Source organism: Triticum aestivum, chromosome 4B (assembly GCF_018294505.1).
Source record: "Triticum aestivum cultivar Chinese Spring chromosome 4B, IWGSC CS RefSeq v2.1, whole genome shotgun sequence".
In the NCBI taxonomy this organism is placed as follows: Eukaryota; Viridiplantae; Streptophyta; class Magnoliopsida; order Poales; family Poaceae; genus Triticum; species Triticum aestivum.
Window position 1 is genome coordinate 545,591,226 of NC_057804.1, and position 18,871 is coordinate 545,610,096.

Here is an 18,871-nt window from a genome sequence, read left to right on the forward strand (position 1 = left end):
TAAGGTCTATGAGCTCATTTTCTATTTTTAAGTATTATATTCTTGCGTCTTACTATACTCTGTTCATGTAGAACAAGTGCCTAAACCTGAAGAACAACTGATCTAACTTAAGATTCCATTGCTATCATAGTTCAAAAAAGCGCTAGGCGTTAATTGTGCGTTTTGCCACTGCCTTGCACTTTACTGACCAAAGCGCATGCTTATGCGCAGTTATGCACAGATTAAGCGTAGTTATGCGCAATGCGTTTTGCCAACGCCTAGAGCCTAGGCGCGCTTAAGCGCTCGCTTAGGTGCGCCTTTTTTAACTATGATTGCTTTGCTCTTGTATCACTGTATTTACTGATACAAACTTATTTTTAAATTGAAGGATCCAATCGAAACTCCAATGGCACAGCAGGTATGTTCACGCATGTTTCTTTAACAGGTTTGCAATTATCAATAGCTCTTTTTATTTCAATTTCAATTGTGTATACAGTTGACTTTCATATCATGCACATTACTAGCATCACAACAGAACCAATAGTGTTGTTGTACATGTAGACCCGTGGTACCCATCTGAAGTCTTGTTGTGCCGTGTAGTTTCCCACGCTTTATATTCTTTCACTGCTGCTTTGTCTTGAACTGATATGATTTGAACCGTGTCTCTATTTTGATTTGGCAAGACAATGCAGTGACCATAGGACATAGATATATGTTTGTTTGATGCTTTTATTATGTACTAGTACTTGGCAATAGAAGACTTGGTAGTTTAATCTTGTCCACCTTACTAATGAACTGGTTCACCGAAATGAGTTTCATATACTAGTACATGCTAAACTTGTTATGTGTCTGCTTGTTTCTTCTTTTAGAATGCTGACAGAATATTGGGGAAGAGTGCCTTATTAAGCAATGGTAAAGGAAGTAATGCAGATAAGGTTCAGGATAGTGACACATCTTGTTGGTCTCCAACAAAGCTGATAAAACAGCTAAGGAAGACTATCTTGAAGACAGTGAGACAACCCCAAAGTCCTGTCTTGGTTTAGTGTTCGAGTTACTGGCCACTACCGCTTGCACAAGCTATTCAAACTCACTGTCTGAATCAGTTCGGTTTCTTGAGTCTCAACTACAAGCTTAAAGACATCAATCAGCTGTGCTGCGACAAGAAGCGGAAGGACTGCGGAAGTCCCTGGAGCATTCAGATGCATACTTTCTGGTGCAACAACAAGTGTTGGAGGATTTTAGCGCCAAACAGGACAAAGCTAATCAGCTTGCTAAGCTTATTGCCAGCATGGTGGATACCTAGGATAACATTTCTTGAGCTCTTCTGAAGTTGTTTCAGTTATGCTCTGGTTTTGCTGCCGCGTTTATTTGCATGGGTGGCTAATTTTGACGGCCAGTGTATGTAATATGCTGCTTTGTTCCCTATATTTGCACTGGTGGCGAACTTTGATGCCCAATGGATGTAATATGTGTAATAGCGGTAATAGGCTAGCCTTAATTGCTTTCTTATTTATTTCCTTATTGTCTTGTTTAGTTGTTTGCTTGTAGTCACTGCAGTTGTTTTGTTGTGTTTTTCTAGTGGCCACAATAGCCTATTTTTGGTAACTAGGCCAAAATAATCATGGCAACACACAGACTGATGGGCCTCCTGCAGGCCGTATGATCCATGGGCCTTCGTTCGGCCGTAGGACCATTGGCCTTCTATAGGGGCCATAGGATCCATCGGCCTTCTATACGGGCCTTAGGGATCAATGGGCCTTCTACGGGCCGTAGGGTCCATGGGCCTTTTATGGGTCGTATGATCCATGGGCCTTCTATGGGCCGTAGTATCCATGGGCCTCATATGGGTCGTAGGATCCATGGGCCTTCTACGGGGTGTATCATCATTTCGCCAATCATGGGTCGTACTATTCGTGGACCATAATTGGCCGTTAATAGGCCGTATTTGATAACTCTATGAAAACAACCCAACGGGTTTTTTTGACATGAAAACGGCCCAACGTATTAACGGTCCGCAAACGGGCCGACTGTAACGACGGGCTGAATTTGGCCCACAAGCAGAAAATGACAGTAACGGGCCGTATGTAACCGAATGCTGCAAGTGAGCCCAAGAATCAATGGGCCCTGAGATGGCCGAAGGATAACTTGGGCTGGAAACGGCCCAATGCAATAACGGGCCGTTAATGGGTATAAAGTGATACACTGTTCATTACGGGCCAGTTTCACCACGGGTCATTAATGGGCCAAGAGTTACAAAGGTCCTTATATGGGCCAAAAGAAGTCATGGGCCACACATGGGCTGGAAGTTAAAACGGGTTGAATCATATTGGACGGCCCAGATGACGTTATTGGGCCTAATTCGGATAGGGCGTAACGGGCCCTCAGTTAGCGGGCTGTAAATGGGTTATATGCGAACAGGTCATTAACAGGCTTTCCGTGGGCCGGCCATCCACCTTTTGACCAAGTCAAACAGGCCGGCCTTTTCACAGGAATGGGCCTCTGTTGGGCCGTGCCACGTGTCGCCGTATCATAGGCGCCTTCCATCCAATGAGCGGATGACATCTGTCCCAACGGTGAGCCGACACGTGTTTCCTCCAACCAATGATGATTTTACACGTGGAAAATCCCCATTGGTCAGGGCTGTTAACGGGTTATCGGATCCAAAACCCGACCCGATAGCTTAACGACGTTCCGTTATGGTGGATGCCACATGTCAGTCACCCTTGACGAAAGCACTTCTGTGACACGTGATTTATCCTTATGGAAGTGGACACTTCCGTGATGATAATTTTGGTAATGTCATGGAACACTTCTACGACAGCACAGGTATGACTATCTTGATTCTGTCATAAATTTGTCATGGATGTACATGCATGAAAAAAACGCGACCTACTGTGACAAACACGTATCAGCACGAAAGTGTATTTTTTTGTATTGCAATCTGGTTTTTATTGGCCTACTCTCTTCAAGGATGCCCGTAAGTTTGTTTTATCTTGTGATGAATGTCAACGAATTGGTAATATCAGTAAGTGTCAAGAAATTCCTATGAATTATTCACTTGTTGTTGAACCATTTGATGTTTGGGGTTTTGATTATATGCTACCTTTTCCTTCCTCTAAGGGGTTTTGATTATGTCACTAAGTGGGTAGAAGCTATTCCAACTAGTAGTGTTGATCACAACACCTCCATTAAAATGCTTAAAGAAGTTATTTTCATGAGGTTTGGAGTCCCTATATATTTAATGACCAATGGTGGTTCACACTTATTCATGGTGCTTTCCGTAAAATGCTTGCTAAGTATGATATTAACCATAGAATTGCATCACCATATCATCCTTAATCTAGTGGTCAAGTTGAACTTAGTAATAGACAAATAAAACTAATATTACAGAAAACTGTTAATAGGTCCTGAAAGAATTGGTCTAAAAAAATAGATGATGCACTTTGGGCTCATAGAACAACTTATAAAATTCCTATGGGTATGTCTCCTTATAAAATGGTATATGGAAAAGCTTGTCATTTGCCTCTACAATTAGAACATAAAGCATATTGGGCAATTAAAGAACTCAACTATGACTTCAAACTTGCTGGTGAAAAGAGGTTATTTGATATTAGCTCCTTAGATGAATGAGGAAACCAAGCTTATGAAAATGCCAAACTTTTTAAAGAGAAAGTTAAAAGTTGGCATGACAAAAGAATACAAAAATAGGAATTAAAAGTTTGGGAATATGTTCTTCTATACAACTCTCATTTCAGATTCTTTGCAGGAAAACTTCTCTCCAAATGGGAAGGACCTTATGTTGTCGAGGAGGTTTATCGCTCTGGAGCCATCAAAATAAATAATGCCAAAGGTACCAACCCAAAGGTCCTCAATGTTCAAAGAATTAAACACTATATCTCAGGTACACCTATTAATGTCGAAAGCAATATTATCCCAACCATGACACCGGAGGAACACATAAAAGAAACCTTTCGGAACACCACAGAATAACGAAAAAAGAGGAGGTACGTGATACGTTAAGTAAACAGACTCCGAAAAATCTGCAAAAATATTTTTTGTCAGTTTTGGAATATATTAAAAATTAGGAAAATAAGAAATAACCAAGAAGGCAACCCTAGTGGGCACAAGACACCAGGGCATGCCAGGGCCCCCTGCGCGCCCAGGTGGGTTGTGCCCACCTTGGGTACCTTCCGGACTCCGTTTTTCTTCCATTTGCTTGTTTCCCAAGATAAAAGATCTTTGTATACCCCCCGAACATACTAACCTCCGTATCACAGAGAAATCTTCTATTTTCTTTTCTTGCTATTTTCTATCAGATCCATCAAGGCCAGCATCATGTCTTCATCCCCCTCCAACAACCTAGAAGAGAATGCTTGTTTGATGAAGATTGAATTGAAGAGAGAAGAGCCCATATAATCTTTTAGGAGAGACGAGAGCAAGGAAGCTGTTGGAGATCAAGCCCCAGCAGTAGAGTAGGCCTTGCCCATATAGGAAGAAGAAGGTATCCTTCAACCATATTATAAATACCTCCCACTGATATTTAAGCCTTTAGGATCATTGAAATGGTTCGTGTTCAAAAAAAAATCTCACTCATGAAAATATTTTATTGCAAGATCACATCATTACCCTTCGGAGCGTCATCCAAAGATTGGAGTATCTTTTGAGCCTGAAAGAGAAGGACGAACCCTCCACTACATCACCATCGCTACCTTCTTCATCACGAAAGGAGACTTGAGTTCATGGTATGGGCATTACCCTTGGCTTGTGCCAAGCTTGGGGGAGGTGTTTCGGTATCGTATCACCACCACTATCTTTGCTTTTATCTATTTTTAGTTCGATCCTTAGTTATGTTTTGATCTAGTTGAATAAAATCTTAGTTCGATCCTTTCTTTTCAAGTGTTTGCTTAGTGATCTATCTATGTAATCATGTGCGGGTTATATAATAAAGATTAGTTTAAGTTTTGCTTTCTGCATTTTTATGTTTCAATGAAAAGGAAAGGAATAAATAAGTAAATTAAAAAGATCATATGCTAATCTTATGGTAAGTAATGACATCACATAGGGAATAGTATAAGTGGTAAAATTTGTTGGATATTGACAAACATGGAATTGGTCAATGATGCAACTAATGAAAGAATTAATAAGGGAAGAGAAAATTCACATGCAAATACACTATCCTAGACATCTTTTATGATTGTGAGCCCTGATACGTCTCCGACGTATCTATAATTTATGAAGTATTCATGCCATGCGTACAACAATTTTATATAGTTTTGGTATGATTTCATTGGAACTAACCTAGACTGACGTTGTTTTCAGCAGAACTACCATGGTGTCATTTTTTGTGCAGAAATAAAATTTCTCGGAATGGGCTGAAAATTTACGGTGATTTTTTGTGGACCAAAAGAGAACCCCGAAGCACAAGAGTTGGACCATAAGAGTCCTGAGGCGACGACAAGGTAGGGGGCGCACCCTAACCCCCCCCCCCCGGAGGGTGCTCCTACCTTGTCGCTGCCTCGTGGACCCCCTTGATGTGAGATCGGCGCCAAAAATTCCTACAAATACCAAAACCCCCCAGAAATAAACCTAGATCGGGAGTTCTGCCACCGCAAGCCTCTGTAGTGATAAAAATCAATCTAGGCCTTCTTTGGCACCCTGCCGCAGGGGGCCCTCATCACCGAAAGCCATGAAGCAGGATCCCAGAGGGGGCCATCATCACCATGGAGGCCAATGACCAAAGGGAGAACCTTTCCCCATCTATGGGGGAGGCCATTGTGGGAGTCCCGGATTAAGGGGTCCTCAGACAGTAGGACTATATACTTTGGCTGGACTGTTGGACTATGAAAATACAAGATAGAAGACTTCGTCCCGTGTCCAAATGGGACTCTCCTTTGCGTGGAAGGGAAGCTTGGCGATTTGGATATATATAGATTCCTTTCTCTATAACCGACTTGGTACAACCCTAGTCCCCCCCCCGGTGTCTATATAAACCAGAGGGATTAGACTTCTAGGGTTTAGCCACAACAATCATAACCTCATAGGCCAGACTTCTAGGGATTAGCTATTACTATCTCGTGGCAGATCAACTCTTGTAATACTCATATTCATCAAGATTAATCAAGTAGGAAGTAGGGTATTACCTCCATGGAGAGGGCCCGCACCTGGATAAACATTGTGTCCCCCGCTTCCTGTTACCATTAGCCTTAGATGCACAGTTCTGGGCCCCCTACCCGAGATCCATAGCTTTTGACACTGACTTTGGTGCTTTCATTGAGAGTTCCGCTCCGTCGTCACCAGAAGGCTTGATGGCTCCATCAATCATCTACAACAATGTAGTCCAGGGAGAGATCTTCCTCCCCGGACAGATCTTCATATTCAGTGACTTCGCACTGTGGGCACACTCGCTTGGCCATCTAGAGCAGATTGATAGCTACGCCCCTGGCCATCAAGTCAGATTCGGAAGCCTAAATTTTGTCGCCGATATCCGCGGAGACTTGATCTTCGACAAGTTTGAGCCCATGACGGCTGTCCCCGGCCACTACGATGAACATGACTAAGGGAGTCCTGGATTAGGGGGTCCTCGGACAGCCGGACTATATGCTTATGCCAGACTGTTGGACTATGAAGATACAAGACTGAAGACTTCGTCCCGTGTCCGGGTGGGACTCTCCTTTGCGTGGAAGGCAAGCTTGGAAATTCATATATGAAGATTTCCTTCTCTGTAACCGACTCTGTGTAACCCTAGCCCCCTCCGGTGTCTATATAAACTGGAGGGTCTAGTCTGTAGGACAACGACAATCGTAATCATAAGCTAGCTCCTAGGGTTTAGCCTCTACGTTCTCATGGTAGATCAACTTTTGTAATACTCATATCATCAAGATCAATCAAGCAGGAAGCAGGGTATTACCTCCATAGAGAGGGCCCGAACTTGGGTAAACATTGTGTCCCCCGCCTCCTGTTACCATTAGCCTTAGACGCACAGTTCGGGACCCCCTACCAGAGATCCGCCGGTTTTGACACCGACATTGGTGCTGTCATTGAGAGTTCCACTATATCATCACCATAAGGCTTGATGGATCCTTTAATCATCTACAACGATACGGTCCAGGGTGAGGTTTTCGTCCCCGGATAGATCTTCATATTCGGCGGCTTCGCACTGCGGGCAAACTCGCTTGGCCATCTAGAGCAGATTGATAGCTACGCCCCTGGCCATCAGGTCAGGTTTGGAAGCTTGAACTACACTGCCGACATCCGTGGAGACTTGATCTTTGACGGATTGGAGCCCATGACAGCTACACCCTACAGTCGCGCCGAGCATGACCTAGATCGGCCGTCGGACGGTGTTCAGGAGTTTGCACCTACAACTGCCCTGGCTCTAAATCCAGAGCAGATCGTGCCATCCGAGGACGGGTGGACGGACCCCGCCACGGAGGCCGCAAGCTCAGCGGCGATAGAGCCCAACACAGGTATCACATCCAAGGAGACGTGTATCATCGGACCGTCGGACTCGTCTCCGGCCATAGGCTCCGAACCGCGTGCATCTGTGCCCATCAGATCTGACTGGGCACCGATCATGGAGTTTAGCTCCGCAGATATCTTTCAGCGCTCGCCCTTGGGCGATGTGCTAAACTCATTAAAATCTCTCTCCTTGTCAGGAGACTCTTGGCCGAACTATGTCCAACTCGAGTGGGAAGCGAACGATGAAGGAATTCATTTCCCACCCACCACCCACTTAATAGACACTGTCGACGACTTAACCAACATGCTTGATTTCGACTCCGAAGATATCGACGGTATGGACGACGATGCCGGAGAAGAACAGGAACCACCGCTCACATGGCATTGGACTGCCACCTCATCATATGATATATATATGGTGGAAACACCCAAAGAAGACAATGGCGAGGGTCAAAAGGATGCAACGGAGGGTGATCCTCTTGAGAAGCAGCCAATGCACCGACGTTAGCAGCGCCGCTCTAAACCCCACCACAGCAAAAACAGCGATGCCGGCACAAGAGACAATAGCACTCCGGACGATGCCGAAGACGAAAACAATCCCGCCCAGCCAAGCTTCAAGCAAGCCGTACGGGAGGATGGGCAAGCTAGCCTCGATGAACAGGCAATGAACGGAGACTCAGAGGACAACAATTACATGCCCCTCTCAGAAGATGAGGTGAGCCTCGGCGATGAAGAATTTATCTTGCCTGAGTATCCCGTCGAGCAGGAGCGCTTCAAGCGCCGGCTTATAGCCACTCCAAAAAGCCTGAAGAAAAAACAGCAGCAGCTTCAAGCTGATCAAGATCTGCTCACTGACAGATGGACCGAGGTCCTGGCAGCTGTGGAATACGGACTCGAGTGCCCAACCAAAAGCTACCTGAGGTGCAAGTTGTTACCTCAATTCGAGGATGAGGCACTAGAGCCTACACTATCAGCGCAGGATGCGGCTGACCGACCACCTCGTGGCCGAGACAAAGCGGCATATCGGCCCAAACACCAGCCCGCACCCTGTCGCCAAACAAATAAAAGCACGAAGGCCCGGGGCTACATGCATGACCTGCAAGATGAATTGGAAAACAAAGAAGGACAGTCAAGATCGAACTACGGATCACAGGGGCGTGCCCCAACGCGCAACGACGACCGCCACGCCGGATATACTAAATACAAATCCGCCTGGGCTGAATACAGCAGATCAGACTCATTGGAACTGCGTCGCGACGTAGCCCGGCATAGAGGCGCGGCACACCCCCTATGCTTCACTGACGAAGTAATGGAGCATGAGTTCCCAGTAGGGTTTAAACCCGTGAACATCGAACCATGTGATGGAACAACAGACCCTATGGTATGGACCGAAGATTTCCTGCTCCACATTCATATGGCCCGCGGCAATGATCTGCATGCCATCAAGTACCTCCCACTAAAACTCAAGGGACCGGCTCGGCATTGGCTGAATAGTCTGCCGGCAAGCTCCATTGGAAGTTGGGAGAACCTGGAAGACGCATTCCTTCACAACTTCTAGGGCACTTATGTGCGACCACCGGACGCTGATGACTTAAGTCACATAACCCAACAGCCCGGAGAGTCAGCCATGAAATTCTGGACTCGGTTCTTAAATAAAAAGAACCAAATTGTCGACTGTCCGGATGCCGAAGCCCTAGCGGCCTTTAAGCACAACATCTGTGATGAGTGGATTGCCCGACACCTTGGCCAAGAGAGGCCGAAATCTATGGCAGCCCTTACGACACTCATGACCCACTTCTGTGCGGGTGAGGACAGCTGGCTAGCTCGTAGCAACATCGTCTCAAGCAAGCCTGGGACTTCTGAACCAAGAGATAACAACAGCAAGCCCAGACGCAGCAAACACAAGCGTCGTAATAATGGCGACAAAGCCGAATACACGACCGTCAATGGCGGATTCAGTGGCTCTACTACCGGTCAAAGGAAGAAACAATTCAAAAGAAATAGTCCGGGCACATCCAGTTTGGACCGTATACTCGACCGTCCATGCAAAATTCATGGCACCCCAGGAACACCAGCCAATCATGCCAACGGAGAATGCTGGGTCTTCAAACAAGCCGGCAGGTCAGGTGCCAAAAACAAGGAGAAGGGGTCGCAAAGCAATGACAACGACGAGGAGCCCCGGCCACCGAACACAGGAGGGCAAAAGAAGTTTCCCCCGCAAATCAAAACGGTGAACATGATAAACGCTACCCATATTCCCAAGCGGGAGCGGAGGTGCACACTTAGGGATGTCGATGCAATGGCACCAGTCGCCCCAAAATATAACCTATGGTCGTCCGGCCCGATCACCTTTCACCGTACAGATCGTCTGCCCAATATCAATCAGGGCAATTCAGCCGCACTAGTCCTTGACCCAATAATGACGGATTCCACCTCACACGAGTCCTTATGGACGGAGGTAGCAGTCTGAACCTGCTGTATCAGGACATAGTTTGCAAGATGGGTATCGATCCTTCAATGATCAAACCCACTAAAACCACCTTTAAAGGTGTTATACCAGGTGTGGAGGCCCATTGTACAGGCTCCATCACTCTGGAGGTAGTCTTTGGACCACAGGATAACTACCACAACGAAGAGTTAATCTTTGACATTGTCACTTTTTGTAGCAGCTATCAGGCATTGCTCGGATGAACCGTGTTTGCTCGATTCAACGCGGTGCCACATTATGCCTACCTTAAGCTCAAGATGCCCAGTCCGCGCAGCGTCATAACAGTTAATGGCAAGGTCGAACGCTCCCTCCGTGCCAAAGAGTACACCTCCGCCTTGACAGTACAAGCACAGAGTGGCATCTTTCAATCGAACCTTGAGTCGACAGCCAAGCTTCCGGATACCGTCAAAGGAGTCCGAACTACTTCGCGGCAGGATAGCCCGGCTCCTCGAGAGCTCAATTAAACACTCCGGCAGTAGACGGAGGCAAAGCTAGGATAGGCCATACAATGTGGCTTAACCGCTCCATGGCACACAAACATTTTTTGCATTTTCTTTGCAGGTCCACTTTTGTGTAGGCCATGACTGGCGACATGGCGACCAGACCCATGAACGGACGAATATACCAAGGAGGGAAACAACTCGAACACATAAGGAAATCCTTTGATATTCCCCTCGATGACCACCCCATTAGAACCCGGATCCGCACATAGCCTCCCCCGCCTGGTCTTAGCAGGTTCCGAAGTCATATTTCTTTTTATCACATTACATGTACTCGTACGCATCGACCTATTATTTAATTACAACATGTGGCTTTATATGATGCTTACTTGCTGTTGTTTCTTATTTGACACTCTTTGTCAAATGGCATCCATACACTATGATATGCCTTAATATGCCAGGGGCCTTGTTGTACCCATAATACGGCAATAAAGTCCAAACACCTTCATGGTCATTCGGCACCCCGAACTTATAGCATTATATGCATAGGCTCCGAATCATGTCTTGGGTCAATAGTTGGGTTGCCCGGCTCCTGTGCTTGCTACCCTGCGTTCCGCTATATTGGCTAGGGTAGTAAAGGGAGAACTACTGCGATTGCGTCCCGGTTCATCCGAACAAGCGCCTCAGTAGAGAAAGCCAAAAACTGACTGTCATGATACGACGAGAGCTGGTCATATATTCGAGAGGTTACCAAATCTTTAAGGATTTCTTCCGCATTATGAGATAACTAAAGCAGCGTGCGATGGATCGGCTTTTTCCTTCCGATCGAGTGCTTATAGAGCCCCTAGTTCGGCCTTCCGAACACCAGGGGCTGCGCCTACCTTTCTTTTGTCAAACTCATATGGCTTAATGAGGGTGATAAAGCCTTATAGTCCGATTGCCTGGTTCGTTGTGCTGAACACCTCCTTCAAGGACCCAAAACTGGGTAAAAGAGTCCTCAGGTTCATCCCGAACACCCCCGTACTTCCTACGTGGGGGCAGAAGCCGACGACTAGCCAACTCTCAAGATTAATATATAAAATGGCCGCACAGGAGGTAAAATTTCCAAATAATAGGCATTATATCATTTAAATGACCTTGTTCAAACATTACATAGGACAACATGAATGTATTCATGGGAATATAATGTCCTTGGCACACTGCTTTGCTACAAGGCGGGATCCTTTCAGGACACTGTCATAATATAACTCGGGCTTGCAGTGCTCCTTCCCCGCAAGCGGTCCTTCGGTCATCAACTTTTTGGCATCCATCTTCGCCCAGTGCACCTTTGCGCGGGAAAAGGCCATTTGCGCACCTTCCATACAGACCGACCGCTTGATGACTTCAAGTCGAGGGCAGGCACTTACAAGCCGCTTCACGAGCCCGAAGTAGCTGCTGGGAATTGCCTCAGTGGGCCACAACCAGATAATTAAATCCTTCGTGGCTAGTTCGGCCGCCCTATGCAGTTCGATAAGCTGCTTCAATTGATCGGCAAAGGGCACCGGAAACTCTGGCGCTAGATACTATGACCAGAAGAGCTTCTCCATAGTGCTCCTTTCTTCGGCTTGGTAGAATTGTGCGGCATCAGATATGCTGCGCGGCAGTTCCGCAAATACCCCTGGAGAAATCCGAATTCAAAATTAGTAACGTGATTTTCTCCCTTCAAATATTCGCTTTGCATAGAAAAAGCCTTACCCGCCGCAATCTTCCTGGCCTCCTGGATTTCCTGCTGGGCGCCTTGGGCTTCGCCCCGGGCATCAAGTGCGGCTTGACGAGCCTTGGTGAGATCGGATTCTTTCTCCATTAAACTCTGCTCCAAGGTCTCGCATTTCTACACGACCTCTCGGAGCTTTTGCTCAACTTCAATAACCCTGGCCTCGTGCTTTTCACGAAGAGCCTGCTCTGTGGCTGCCTTCTTCTCAGCCTCGGCTACCGCCTTCTTAAGAGCCTCGACTCCGGTCGTCGCCCCAAGAGCACATCATGAATTTTTTTCATTATACTCAATTATGCATTCACGTTGAATGTGAACAACGTTTTTGCTTACCTTGGTTATCCTCCAGCTGCTTTTTCACCTGGCCAAGTTCTTCCTTTGCCCGCTCTAGACTCTGCTTCAGTCCAGAGACTTCCGCAGTATGAGAAGCGGCAGTCGCCACAGACGTCTGCTTATAAAAATAAATTACAAAAGAGGGAGAGGTGCCACAAGGTAAGTCTCCTGCGAATGTATATTTGACCCTATGTCTGGTTCCTTCTTTCGAACACCGAACAGTGTATCAGGGGCTACTACCTATGCTATAACACTCTTTAAAACCTAACAACATACCTCAAAGCCCGTTATAAGGCCGATGCTGGCTTCATTCAGCCCGCTCTCAGCAGACTGAATCTTCTCAATCACCGCACCCATAACGGCACGGTGTTCTTCAATGATGGAGGCGCTCTTCAGCGCCGCTGATAAGGTATCTGACACCTCTGGTTGGGAAGATGTTGTCGGTGGAACAGGCGCACCCCCTCCCATTGAGGGAGGCTGCCTGCCTGATTCCGGGGCCATGTCGGTCTCTGGAATTGTGCCCGGTTGGGGGCCGAATTCAAGATAGCCCTCGCCATCGGTATCCATGGGAGCCTTTTCTCCCGTGTGTCCGGCTGCCGAGGTTTGACCTCCTGGCGCCGCCTTGACGGTCTTCTCACCCCGTCCTCAGCCTGGGTCCCTCTGGGATGATGCCTCGGGGTCGTTCACGTGTTTTGGGGAGGGGGCCTTCGGGGGTGTCCCGCTGTCCATAGCATCCGAGCCCAATAAATCCTCCGATGAGGATTGTTCGGTGCGGGACCTGGCCGGACTGCAAAAAGGCGTAACTCAAGGAGTTAAACGCTCTATGCTGGTGAGTTTGGATACATAAACGCGTCCAGATTTTATATACTAACGATTTCACGAGGGGCTGGACCCTGGGATCCCACGCCGGGCTGCTGTCGATGGCGGTGGTGGATTCCTCCGGAAAGGGAGTTTTTCCCTTTTTATGTGACTCGGCCTCTAGTTGTGTGGAGGCCGTCCTTTTCTTTCTTCCCCTCGCTAGGAGGGATTGGCTTTCCTCCTCTTCCTCGTCCTCTTTGGAGGAAGAGTGGGCCTAGGAGTCTTCGAATACTGTGTCCGAAGTTCCTCGGTGACGACGGCTGCCCCTGGTCTCTTTAACCTCTTTCTTTGTTTTCTTCTTCGGTGCCTTGTAAGGCGCCGGGACCAGCATCTTCGTCAGAAGTGGGCCGGCTGGTTCTTCTGGCAGCGGGGTCGGGCAGTAGATCTGCCCTGCCTTCTTCGTCCAGCCCTAGGATAATTGCGGAAAAATACATTGAGCGTTTCCCTTGGATTATACAGATAAAGCATGTGACTTGCCAACATACGGAGACTTATCGAACACGCAGGTCGAGACAGTTGATACCCGCGGTCCTCGGCTGAGTCGGGCCATGATTTGCCAGACTTGAAAAGCACTTTCTAGATGTCTTCGTGCGATGAGTCAAAGAACCCTAGCAGGGTCTGGTGCTTGGGTGGGTCATATTCCCATAAATTGCAAGCCCTGTGTTGGCAAGGGAGAATCCGGCGAACTAACATCACTTGGACTATGTTGACAAGTTTGATATTCTTGTCTGCCATACCCTTGATGCGCGTTTGGTGCACCGGTAACTCATCGGGTGAAGACCTGTTCAGGCCTTTCTTGGGCCAGGACGTAAGCCGCAAGGGGGCTTCGGATTGGAATTTGGGAGTTGCGGCCCATTTTGTGCCGCATGGCTCAGTGACATAGAACCACTGAGTTGCCATCCCTTGACGGAATCATTGAAGGTACCTGATGGCCATGTGACGTTGGGCATCTAGCTCACCATGGCTCCTCCGTACTCAGCGTGCTCACCGCTCACTACCTTGGGCTTCACATTAATAATCTTCAGTCATAAGCCGAAGTGTGGAGGGATGCGGAGAAAGGCCTCACACACGACGATGAATGTCGAGATGTTGAGGAAGGAATTGGGGGATAGATCATGAAAATCAATCCCATAGTAATACATAATGCCGCGAACGAATGGGTGAAGGGGAAACCCTAGCCCATGGACAAAGTGAGGGAGGAATACAACCCTCTCATGGGGTTCCGGAGTAGGGACGATCTGCCCCGCCATCAGGAGACGATGGCTGATCTTCTTGGCCAGATACACGGCGTCCCAAAGTTTCTTGATATCCTTCTCCCGGATGGTAGAGTCCATCCACTTGCCTCCTGCTCTAGATCCGGACATTTTCGGAGGGCCTTTTTGGGAGGAGAAGGCGAATGCTTGAGCGCTGGAGCTCGAGCGAGAGAGAATGGATGAGCAAAGGAAGAAGAAGGCGTGGGTGAAAAAGGGGAGTCCTTATCTCCTTATTAAGGCAGCAGGGATCCTACGCTCCCCACTTGCCCTGGAAACTCGCTTATCCCCCAAGCGTCGTGATTAATGGCGCGGTTGGGTTACCCACACCCGTATTGATGAGAATCCCGTGATAAGGGGACACAATCTCTGCTTCAACAAGACATGCAGTAGCAACTTGAGATAATGGTTCGAATAATGACCGGGCCACGGCGTGATGTCATGCTATGAAAAGTTGTCAGCAAATTAGATTTGTGGAATATTGTGCTCTCTATGGTGGTATGTGGATTTTGTTTTGTAGAGACGGGAACCATTCTTGTGTTCAAGATCTTCTTTGGAGTATTCGGAGAAGAAAACCCGCCTTGCAATGCCGAAGACAATCTGCGCACCCGACTCATCGTGATTGAAGCCTGGTTCAGGGGCTACTGAGGGAGTCCTGGATTAGGGGGTCCTTGGATAGACGGACTATATGCTTATGCCGGATTGTTGGACTATGAAGATACAAGACTGAAGACTTCGTCCCATGTCCGGGTGGGACTCTCCTTTGCATGGAAGGCAAGCTTGGCAATTCGGATATGAAGATTTCCTTCTCTGTAACCAACTATGTGTAACCATAGCCCCTCCGGTGTCTATATAAACCGGAGGGTTTAGTCCGTAGGACAACAACAATCATAATCATAGGCTAGCTTCTAGGGTTTAGCCTCTCCGATCTCGTGGTAGATCAACTCTTGTAATACTCATATCATCAAGATCAATCAAGTAGGGAGTAGGGTATTACCTCCATAGAGAGGGCCCGAACCTGGGTAAACATTGTGTCCCCCGCCTCCTGTTACCATTAACCTTAGACGCACAGTTTGGGACCCCCTAACCAAGATCCACCGGGTTTGACACCGACACTCGGGGATATACACATAACCTGCGGCATGATTTGGAAAACAGAGCAGGTCAGACAAGATCGATCTATGGATCATGGGGGCATGCACTAATGCGCGATAATAGTCATCCGGCTGAACGTGACAAACATAATCACGTCCGGGCCAAAACCGCAGACGAACTCCATCTGAGCTACGTCGCGACTTGGCCCAATATAGGGGCACTGCACACCCCCTTTTCTTCACTGACGAAGTAATGGGACACGATTTCCCAGAAGGGTTTAAACCCGTGAACATCGAATCATATGATGGCACAACAGACCCCGCAGTATGGATTGAAGACATTCTTCTCCATATTCATATGGCCCGCGGTGATGATCTTGATGCCATCAAATACCTTCCGCTCAAGCTCAAAGGACCAGCTAGGTACTGGTTGAACAGTCTGCCCGAAAACTCCATTGGCAGCTGGGAGGACCTAGAGGACGCCTTCCTCGTCAACTTCCAAGGCACATATGTCCGACCTCCGGATGCCGATGACTTAAGTCACATAATCCAATAGCCCGGAGAGTCAGCCAGGAAATTTTAGACTCAGTTCTTAACTAAAAAGAACCAGATCATCGACTATCCAGACGCTGAAGCCCTAGCGGCCTTTAAGCACGGCATCCGCGACGAATGGCTGGCCAGACACCTCGGACAGGAAAAACCGAAGTCCATGTCAGCCCTTACGGCACTCATGACCCACTTCTGCGCGGGCGAAGACAGCTGGCTATCCCATAGCAACAACAATACAAGCAAACGTGGCACTTCTGAAGCCAGAAACAGCAACGGCAAGCCCCGACGCAATAGACATAAGCGTCGAAACAATGGTGATAATGCCGAAGACACGGCGGTCAACACCGGATTCAGTGGCTCTAAATCTGGTCAGCGGAAGAAGCCATTCAAGAGAAATAATCCGGGCCCGTCCAGTCTAGACCGCATACTAGAATGACCATGCCAAATCCATGGCACTCTTGATAAACCAGCCAATCATACCAACATGGAATGTTGGGTCTTCAAACAGGTCGACAATTATGACGATGACGAGAATAAGGAGAATAAGGAGAAAGGGTCACAAAGCAATGACGATGACGAGGAACCCCGACTACCGAACATAGGGGGACAGAAGAAATTTCCCCCCAAGTCAACGGTGAACATGATATACGCCACCCATATCCCCAAGAGGGAGCGCAAGCGTGCACTCAGGACGTCTACGCGATGGAGCCAGTCGCCCCAAAGTTCAACCCATGGTCCTCCTGTCCGATCACCTTTGATCGCAGGAACCATCGGACCAGTATCCATCACGGCGGTTCAGCCGCACTGGTCCTTGACCCAATTATTGATGGATTCCACCTTACGCGAGTCCTCATGGACTGTGGCAGCAGCCTGGACCTGCTCTATCAGGATACAGTGTGCAAAATGGGTATCGATCCCTCAAGGATCAAGCCCACAAAAACCACCTTCAAAAGTGTCATACCAGGTGTAGAGGCTTGCTGTACGTGCTCAATCACACTAGAAGTGGTCTTCGGATCTCCGGATAATTTCTGAAGCGAAGAGTTAATCTTCGATATCGTCCCCTTCCGCAGTGGCTATCATGCACTTCTTGGACGAACCGCATTCGCTCAATTCAATGTGGTGCTGCACTACCCTACCTAGAGCTCAAGATGCCCGGACCACGCGGTGTAATATCGGTCAACGGAAATATGGAACACTCCCGCTGTAATGAGGAGAACACCACGGCCCTTGCAGTAGAAGTACAGAGTAGCCTTTTTAGGCAGAACCTCAATTGAGTAGTAAAGCTCTCGGACACCGTCAAGCAAGTCCGAACTACTCTGCAGCAGGACAGTCCAGCCCATCCAGAGCTCGACTAGCAATTCCGCCTCCGTCCCAATCCCAATCAAGTGTTGACATTTGTGATGCGCGTACATAACTACGCACTCAAAATACCATGGGCAGGGACGGAGGCACAGCTTGTCACACCCTAGCTAGTTCATGCATTACAGTGTTGCATCATGTCTATCCTTTCATCAGAAACTTGAAATGGGGATGTCAGAACCCCCAGCCCCCTCTGAAACCAACTAGGGTTTACTAAAAACTTTTTCAATGAACCTGAAATGCCCTTCTAAAATGTCCATCATTTTTGTCTTGGTTCAGAACCTCTGCCAAAAGTGTTGCACAATTTTCTAGGTCATCTTAGGATCTTTGAATTAAATGATAAGTATTTGAATTTGGGCATTTAAAATTATATAAAATATTTCAAATGCTCAAATATTCCTAAACTGAAATGTTTCATGTTGGAAATATTCCAACTTTGGACCAGGAGCAGTTTGGTGATTTTAGGAGTTGCCTAGGTATTTTTAATAATTCAACAAAGTTGCAGAAAAATAGAAAAAGAAAAAAAACAGAAAGGAAGGACTTACCTGGCGCCTGCAACCCGGCCCACCTGCCGGCCCAGCCCAGCGCCGCGCCAGCGAGCTGCTTGCCGGCCAGGCAGGCAGGCAAGGTGCTCGACGGCGAGCACCGCATGGGTGCCACGCACCTGCTCGCCGCCTCGCCGCTCCACTCACCCGGCTAACGACGTGGATCGACCCCTCTCTCTCCCCCGAACCCCCCAGACGCCCCCTCTCCTCTCCAGCTCCTCCCCCTCGCGCTCCCCAGCCATGGCCGACGCCACCGCCGCCGCTCCATCGTCGTAGCCGCGCTCCCCGCCGCCCGTGCTCCGTCTCGTGGTGTCCAGGAGCTCCGCCGCCGTCCACTTCGTCGAGCTAACCGAGCCCCGCGTGCTCGTGAGGCCCGAGTCCACCGCACCGACCTCGCCCGAGTTCGCCGTCGCCGGAGATCCCCTTCAACGCCGTCGCCGCATCAGCTCGTCCCCGACCCCGCCGGTGGCCTCTACGGGTGCTCTGTGAGCCTAGCTACCCCTCCTACCCTTCCTCTCTCGCCCCCGAGCCGTGTAGCCACCGCACGAAGATCACCCGCACGCACCGCCGCGGATCTCGTCGCCGACGTGCTCCCGGCCATCCTCCGGCCACCTCACGGTGTCCAACGCACTCACCACGCTGCGTTGAGTCCAACCGTGCACTCCCCGCACCTCACCGCACACCCTAGCCCCGAGTTCGCCTTCACCCGAACTCCGGTGACCGCCTAGGTCGTCGCCGGCGCCAACTCCGGCCACCCCGACCCCAACT